Source organism: Colobus angolensis, unplaced genomic scaffold (assembly GCF_000951035.1).
Source record: "Colobus angolensis palliatus isolate OR3802 unplaced genomic scaffold, Cang.pa_1.0 Scaffold74, whole genome shotgun sequence".
In the NCBI taxonomy this organism is placed as follows: domain Eukaryota; kingdom Metazoa; phylum Chordata; class Mammalia; order Primates; family Cercopithecidae; genus Colobus; species Colobus angolensis.
In genome coordinates this window covers 9,499,460-9,507,509 of record NW_012121154.1, presented here as the reverse complement: position 1 = coordinate 9,507,509, position 8,050 = coordinate 9,499,460, and the positions used below count along the sequence as shown (strand labels likewise).

Genomic DNA, 8,050 nt, shown 5'->3' with positions numbered 1-8,050 from the left:
GCGAGACTCCGTCTCAAAAAAAAAAAAAAAAAAAAAAAATTACAATCAGGGCAACCAAAATAATTTGCTTTAAATTCTGTAGAAACTAAAATATGGCAAATTATGTAGCTGTTTCTATGATTTTTGTAGTGATGGTGTTTATCTTTGTAATAGTACTTTGTAGCTTTCACAAATACTTATTTTAGCATCTGTTCAACTTTATTAAACACATATACATAACACTGACAAAGGATTAAAGCATCCCTGTTCTTTCGTCTTTGGTTTTGGAATTCTTTTTACTTGTATAATTCTGTTTTCCATCTTCATCTGTATCCTTGCAGGTTGCCTGAAAGGTTTGAAGACCATGTGGCATTATATATATTTTAGCAGGTCATGTCATTTCTCTAATGCTGTGGCCCTGAGGTTAGTGATATAATATGAAACTGTATCATGAAAGTCTATTTAGTAGAAACATATGCATGGACTTTTCCCAAAGTTTGTAACCTGTCCATATCTGTTAGCTTTTGCTGTATTAAATGTATAAACAGAAGTCTCAAAACTTAGTGAACTGAAAAAAGGTTTTATTTCTCACAATTCTTTGGGCTTGCTAGACAATTCTTTTGGTCTCTGCTAACTTAGCTGGGGCTGTATGGCTTCATTCTCACGTCTGATGATTGACAGACCAGTTGGGTCTTGGCATACCTCATTTATATGGTTGGTGGTTGATGCATGTCAGCTGGGTTGATGGCCATGTTTCTCTCATCATCCAGCAGGTTAGCCTGGGCTTGTTTACATGGTGGTGGTTGCAGGGTTCCATTAAGTAAGAAGAGGGTAAGCGCCAGTGTACAAGCTTCTGCTTGTGTTGTGTTTGCTAATGTCCTGTTGACAAAGGGAAGTCACATGGTGAAACCCAGATTCGTGTGGAAAAATAGACTCCACTTCTTCTAGGTTATTTATTCATTTTACTTTTTTTGTGTGTGTGTGACAGAGTCTCACTCTGTTGTCCAGGATGGAATGCAGTGGCATGATCTCGGCTCATTGCAGCTTCCCAGGTTTAAGTGATTCTCGTGCCTCAGTCACCTGAAAGCTGGGATTAGGCATGTGCCACCTTGGCCTCCCAAAGTGCTCGGCCTATTTAAAAAATTTTTAAAATTTTTAATATTTGTCAGTACATAGTAGATGTATATATTTATGGAGTACATAAGATATCTTGATACAAACATGCAATACGAAATAAGTACATCATGGAGAATGTGGTGTCCATTTCCACAAGCATTTATTCTTTGTGTTACAAACAACCCAGTTAACAACACTCTTTTAGTTAAAATGTACAGTTAAGTTATTACTGACTATAGTCACCCTGTTGTGCAATGAGATTGTAGGCCTTATTCATTCTTTCTTTTTTTGTGCGTGCCCATTAATAGACTCCACTTCTTGATGACAGGAGTGGCACAGTCACGTTGCACAGTAGTGAGTATATAGGCCTGGGAAGAATTTGTGGCCATTTGCAATTGACCATGTTCGTTTTAGGTTTTCTTTTTTTTTTTTTAACATTTTAATTAAATGGATTTATTTAAAAAGACTATAAAATTTGACATCAAGAGAGATAAAAAAGACCCATAAGATTTAAATTGACAAATATAAAAATGATTGGCTACAAACATAATTTAAGTATAGTAATTATAAAATTTTTGTACTGTGAGTTCATTTCCCTTATAATTCTTGAAAACCATTCTAAGCAATCTATCGTTTTAGGTTTTCTACTGTCTGTATTTCATTCAAATATTCACTCAGACATTTATTGTGCTCCTATGTTCTACCGTAGGGATAGAAAAAGGCAAATAAAATAGGAGTTTTCTCTGTCAATAAATAAATTAGATTTCTGTCTTGTCACTGTCTTTAATCAGTGCATATACTCTGGAACCCTGTACTAAGAACTGTGAGAATGTGAAAACTGGAGCAATCATCGTCTAACCACCCTTCGTCCACTTCCAAACTCTAAATCTTATTTTTATTTTATTTTGGTTCTAAGTTGTTTCTCAGGCAACTTACATCAATGTGTTAACTGATGGTTAAAAGTCTGTTATTTTAATAATGAAACTTTTAAATCTGATCTGACTGTTAGACTGTCACTATAGAATTGGGGCAGAACACTAGCATTTGTTGAATTCATGCTGGGGTCGTTCACTGGTAGGCTAGTAAAAGCAATTTGATGTTTCATCTTTGAAACGTTGCTTGCCTTTGTACTAAATTTTCATTTTGACCAGTTGTGCCTGCCCCATCCTCCTCAAATTCTTACGAACTGATCTATACAAAATATCGTGTCAGGGATCAGATGAGATGCTCTAATAATAATAAAAAAAGCTTTACACCTTTATTTTACTAATTTTAAAGTGGATAATACTTTCGTTCTTATTTTGGTTGCAGTTATATGGGTATTTTTGAAATAAAATGTTGATTAAATATTCCCTATTTTAATTAGAAACGATCTGCCACATGTGGTGGATCATGGCTCCCCCTTGTGGCACAGTCATTTATGTCATTTTTAGATTGCCTCAGAATGTCCTGATCAGGCCTTGTTTTTAAAAATAAGGGACTCTCCTCCCCACACGCTAAAAAAAAATCCTCAGCAGAATTGAATCAACAGCTTCTGCTCCCACCCCCTCAATTGTTTGGCTCTAATAATGATCCTATTTTTATATTTTCTTCACATTGGTGCTAATACAAGGTAAAAGTATCTATCTTCTATGTTTATTGTGGATCACTATGAAAGTATTCTGAGGAACTTTTACTATCTTGGAATGTTGATAGGTATACTAAAACAACTACAAAAAAACAGGTTTTGACGTCCAAAATAGTGTAATGCTGGACCAAATAAGTAATACTTGTTTGCATTGAGACTCCTCAGAAACTTTTATAGCCAGTGTGCGTGGTGAGCCTCCTAAACAAGAAGGGTTTTCCAGACTTAGTGGACTGTAGAGCTCTCTCTTCAGGGAACAGGTTTGGGGAAATAGCAGGTTGTTTTCAAGTGAGTTGTTCTTTGGAGTTTTTTAAAAAATTGCTTATTATTACTATATTTGCCTTTTCCCGATTGCAGCAGTTTTCATAATTTACATAAGAGAAAACAGTAATAAGTAAAAAATCTTACAGATTTGTTTTTGGCAATATATTTCCTGTTAAGAATAGGCTACTTTTTTCCCTTTGTAGCAAGCCAATCTCAGAATCCTAAGGTGTTTTTTTTTTTTTTAAATTACATTATATAAGTAGAATATTAAACAATTGTTTTAATTTTCTGTTAACCAAAGCTTCTCAGATTTTGGTATTGACCCTTACTGGCAATGGGTACAATAGGTCTCCTACTTCTGCTTTCTTCTTTCCCTTCATAATATTTATAGAGAATATACAAGGGGAAAAGTGATAATGTGGCCATGATGGTCGTGGGGTTTTGTGGGGAGGAGGAGGAGATTTAGATTAAATATGTTATATTTCTTCTGAAGGCCACTATTTAAATATAAGCTTTCCCACAAATATATAATTATCATGCCTGTCTTTTATTGTGTTCTTTTTGACACATCTATATACCTAAATCAAGAGGAACTGTATGTATCTTTGTAATTCAGTGCATTTCTTTTTTTAGAAAGCAAATATATTTTATTATCATTTTTTATTTAGTTAATTTATTTTTTGAGACTGAGTCTCACTTTTGTCACCCAGACTGGAGTTCTGTGGTGCAATCTCGGCTCGCTGCAACCTCCGCCTCCTGGGTTCAAGCATTCTTGTGCCTCAGCCTCCTGAGTAGCTGGGATTACAGGCACCTGCCACCATGCCTGGCTAATTTTTGTATTTTTAGTCTACTAAAAAGACGGGGTTTTGTCATGTTGGCCAGGCTGATCTCAAACTCCTGATCTTAAGTGATCCTCCCGCCTTGACCTCCCAAAATGCTGGGATTACAGGTGTGAGCCACTGTGCCTGGCCTGTATTTTAAAGCAGTGACATGTTTTGGCTTTTTTCAGGTTAATTTTTTAACTGCATCAGAAAACTGGTTTGATTAATGTTTACTAAAGTGAATAAAAGCAAATATAGTAAGCTACCATTAAGCGTCATCAGGATGTGAGATTTTCCAGATAAGCGATTTTTTTAGTTAGTGGAAACGTTTTAAGTACCAAGATTCTATAAAAATACCTTCATTGCCGAACATATGCAACATAATGCAACTTTATTTTCAGTATTGCTTTGTCATTATGATACAATACTGATGCCTTAGGGCAACTGCAGCTGTGCTTACCCTTTTCTCCTCCTTCCCCTTCTAAATTTGTGGTTTCTTGTCCTTTATTATTTTAGAGAGTAGTTATAATTGTGCCTAATACAGGAATGGATATGTAAGAAGAGGACATTTTATGAGCCATGGTCTTTGTGACATTTACTTTGATTATTTAGAGATTCTTCTAATACTTATCTGTTACCTCTCCCACCTCACTGCCATTGAATTCTTCGCAGTCTGGCATAGTCTGGATAGGAGATTTTTAGAGAACTGAGGCTTGATTTTTTGTGTGTGATATTGTAGATATAATTTTATCCTGTGTAATAGGTGAATTGTGGATATTTGGTATATAGTTTTGCAACAAAAGAGGTGTCACCAAAATCAGGAATTATTTACATTTTTGTGAAAAGCATGTGGATTTTATTCTTACGTTTTAACAGTGTAAGTACCATCATTTATTTTATCAAGCATATATACTTTTTAAATTGGAAACGCTATGTGTAACTTGCCATGTTTGTTACATTTAAGTTAATGGTTACAACTGATGGATTTGAAATATTGTGTTATTAAACTAGAAATTTGTATGAAATGATACATAATTAAAAGTTAAATTACAGTATATTTTAAAATTTAATACTTTTACAGATTAAGATTTTGATGACTTCAATTTAATTTTTAAAATTTGGTTTTCAGGTGGGTTATCATAGTTTTATCTTTACTATTGGAGAATAAATGTTTTGGAAGATCATTGCTGTTTGTTTTAAACATGTGATAGCTAAGCGGTTTTTATAAAGGCCAATTTCCTAATAGAATTTATTTTTGGTTTTATTAGTGGGCAAATGGGATCTACTTTACGGTTTTTGTACATTCTGCTTAAAAGAGAGAGACTTATACTTTTGTTATAAGTAGTTATGTGTGAAAGTGAATTTTACATATCTATATGTTTTATATGTATTTTGGCATGAGATGGGAAGAACTAACTAAAAATTCAATTAAGATAGTTAGCAATATAATCTGAGTAGAGTCTGTATTACTTTAAAAATTCAGGGTCTCTAAAAAATCCTTTGAAATAGTTATGAATTTTAATAGGACCATACTTAAAAATAATCAACAAAAGATGAAGCCTCTTCTTAGGTAGTACCCAAAGTAGACAGAGAATAGGGGGAAAAATCAGTTTTTTATTTATTCAGTCTATTATGTTAAAAATTTTAATGTTTAGGTCTATACTAATTTGGACGTGTTTTATTTTGAAATAAAAAACAATATTTGTAAACTTGGAAATTAATGTAAATGTATAATTTGAATGAAATGAGATGGCTAGGTCAGTAATACTTCTTCAATCAATGAAGTAATTATTCTAACCTGAAATAGCAACATCTGGTCAAAACAAAATTAGTAAATAAAGTTCTTGAGTCATGACACAACATATGATTTGTCTGTAATATTACCACCCAAGTTTTACCCATTTTTTTCCTGTTACTCAGTGATACATGTTTTTACTCACATTTAAATACATGAATTTTACACTACTGTGTTAAAGGACTGTGTTAACAGTAGTTCTGCTTTTCTGATTATTGTATTTATCTTCTACTCTCTATAATTTAATGATGTTATAGTTTTTTGGTTTTATTTCGTGTGTAGTGTGACTTTTTTTTTTTTTTTTTTTTGAGTCGGAGTCTCGCTCTGTCGCCCGGACTGGAGTGCAGTGGCCGGATCTCAGCTCACTGCAAGCTCCGCCTCCCGGGTTTACACCATTCTCCTGCCTCAGCCTCCGGAGTAGCTGGGACTACAGGCGCCCACCACCTCGCCCGGCTAGTTTTTTTTTGTATTTTTTAGTAGAGACGGGGTTTCACCATGTTAGCTAGGATGGTCTCGATCTCCTGACCTCGTGATTCGCCCGTCTCGGCCTCCCAAAGTGCTGGGATTACAGGCTTGAGCCACCGCGCCCGGCCTAGTGTGACTTTTTAAAACTACTAGATAAATGGAAAGTTTAGTTGTGCTTCGTATTTTAGAAGAATTCACGTAATGAAAATTCTTTCCTAACAGTCATCCCCTCCCCACAAGATAAACTGCCCCAATTATTTAGCTGATTGTTGTTGGTGCTATGATGTAGTAGGACGAACCAAGTCAGTGGCAGGGACTTGATTCTGGCTTTGTTAGAACTAAATGTTTTAGGTATCTAATTTAAACAAGGTAAGGAAATTTATGCACAGAGAATGTACTTATTTGTATGAAGTGGAAAGATACATAATTTGACTTTTTTTTTTTTTTTGGTCTCGCTGTGTTGCTCAGGCTGATCTTGAATTCCTGGGCTCAAGTGATCCTCTTGCCTCTGCCTTCTGGGTAGCTGGGATTACAGTTTTGTGCCACCACCCCTAACTCTAATTTGACTTTTTAGATATATTTCAAAGCACTTGGAAAATTTGTGTTTTACAATATCAGTTGTTTGATTTCACTTTCTAAATGGCTATTGTCTCTCAAAACTCCTTATGGTCATTTGCAGGTACAAAAACTCAGAATCTCAGAATCACTTAACTGACTTGATGTGTTATATTCTGGTAAATGTGCTAGAGTTCAGATTGATACCCTTAGCCTCTTTGTTAGACTGTGTTACAGAGATGCATATAGACTGGATTTCTTACTGTGTTGCTATTAATGCATCTAAACATCTAGAGTCTGAAGACTGTTGTAGAGTTAGGCTTTAACTTTTAGCTCTGTTGATATAGGAGATGACAGGAATTTTTAGGAGACAGGAAAAAGATGAGACAATGAGTACACAATGGGGGGCACAAACTCCAACTGTTCCTTTTTTTGTTTTTGTTTGTTTTTTTTTTTTTTTGAGGCAGGATCTCGCTCTGTTGCCCAGGCTAGAGTGCAGTAGCATGATCACAGCTCACTGCAGCCTGGACCTGCCAGGCTGAAGATACCTTCCTGCCTCTCAAAGTGCTGGGATTACAGACCCTTAATTTTCTAACTTGTAGGAATGGTTTGTAGTTCTGATAAGTCAATTTTTAACAGTTTAGGAAAACTTAAGCTTGGATATCTGGTGAATTTATTAAAGAATTAACGTCATTAAACTGCTTTGCTGATTATAATAACAAATGAGATTCTCTGTCTTAAATGATTTTGTTTTAAAAACATATGGGTTGGGATTTACTTTGTTATATTGTGATACTCTTACCAGCTGTGATTGTAACGATTCAACTTTTGATGTGACTATCTTTTATAATCTGTGTCTGTGATATGATAAAAGTTGACCATCCATGTTTGCCTGAAATACCAAGACTTTCAGTTTTAAGACTGATAGTCCTGGGCAAACTGGGACAAATTGGTCTCCTAAATTTGGTGTCCACAAAGGCTAATCCTGAGAAAGAGACAATTACAATTTTGCTTATAATTTGGTTATCAAAAGGAGTTGTTTTGCTTGAAGACAGACTTAACTTGTTTACTAGTGTTAGTATATGAAAACACGTAGGTTTCTTTGTCAGGATTTAAATATGCTGGCAAAAAATGTCGTTACCAGTGAATCTTGAGGTTCAGATGGCTTTGTTTTGGCTCTTTGAATGCCACCCATTTACTAGCAATATGGCGGATGAGTTTATATCATTATCAAGTTTTCTTCAGCAATCTGCTGTAAAACATTCTTGTTAAGGAAATCAAAGCTCAAGGAACATAAATAATTTCTGAAGGTCATGTAGCTGGTAGATAGCAAAGGCAGATTTGGATCTTAGGATTCCTGATTCTTAATTTCTTCTCTTCTCTTCTCCCTTCCCTTCCCTTCCCTTCCCTTCCCTTCCCTTCCCTTCCCTT

The 8,050-nt window shown here is 35.0% G+C and overlaps 1 protein-coding gene across 1 annotated transcript in view; it reads left to right on the top strand.

The window, feature by feature from the left end:
* Window positions 1-8,050, top strand: part of RSBN1L (round spermatid basic protein 1-like) — a 107,356-nt gene that overhangs the window by 84,147 nt on the left and 15,159 nt on the right. The window lies entirely within an intron of this gene.